This window comes from Cibotium barometz, chromosome 45 (assembly GCF_041138505.1).
Source record: "Cibotium barometz isolate CiBa-2024 chromosome 45, ASM4113850v1, whole genome shotgun sequence".
Classification (NCBI taxonomy): domain Eukaryota; kingdom Viridiplantae; phylum Streptophyta; class Polypodiopsida; order Cyatheales; family Cibotiaceae; genus Cibotium; species Cibotium barometz.
In genome coordinates this window covers 22,922,998-22,923,779 of record NC_141090.1, presented here as the reverse complement: position 1 = coordinate 22,923,779, position 782 = coordinate 22,922,998, and the positions used below count along the sequence as shown (strand labels likewise).

The 782-nt window shown below is 51.2% G+C and overlaps 1 non-coding gene across 1 annotated transcript; it reads right to left on the bottom strand.

Moving 5' to 3' along the window:
- Nucleotides 1–268: 268 nt before the first annotated feature.
- On the bottom strand, nt 269–493 carry LOC147612537 (small nucleolar RNA U3). The gene has a single exon (XR_015263570.1). It is a non-coding gene; the product is annotated as a small nucleolar RNA U3 (small nucleolar RNA).
- Between the last annotated feature and the right edge of the window lie 289 nt (nt 494–782).

The window sequence follows — 782 nt, the reverse complement described above, 5'->3', positions numbered from 1 at the left end:
TTTATGTAGTGCAATAGTGTCTATAAATGTGTTTGGGAGGAGTGAAGGAGCTTAGTGGTGGTGGTTAACCACACTGGAATGACATGAAGGGGCACATTCCGAATGAAGGTCGGCGGGTAAGTGTGAGAGGCTGGCTGGCTGGCCAGCAGCCAAAGAGAAACGGTGGTGGGATGCCGCCCAGACACACGACGGGGAAGAAGCGAAGCAGTTGTTGTTGGGCTTTGCAAAATATATATATATATATGCCAAAAATGGCGGGTGGGGGAAACACCCGTCAGATCGCTCAGCAGCCTTCACCACCGGCGGAATGAGCACGGCGGGACGGTCATCAAGGCGCAGGGCGGAGGGCGGGGACACCCAGCAGCCCTGGCAAGTTATTCACGCTCTGGCGGCTGAGCCTCCTTTCGTCTTCCGGGCTGTGCGACTTGTCAGAGCAGGAATGCTCAGGCAAGATGTACGAACTATAGAACAGATCCTGTTCAAGTATAGTCGTGCTATATGAGCAATCCCCCGTCGAGCCCATAAAGGTAACGCTTAAGCTGGCAATCTTGCTATGTGGGTTTTTCACCCCTCTATCTCCGCACCTTATGATGATTAAATTGCGTGTCATAGGCTAGGGCTTCAAATACAACCAATTTCCTCGCGCACCACACCTCCTCCTCCTCCTCTCATATGCAACATTAATGGCGAGCTCGAGCATATCATGACATTGCTATCACTGATGACTGCGTGTGGTGGTGAGATCAAATCACGATGTGTTATAATCTATGTACCATGCTATC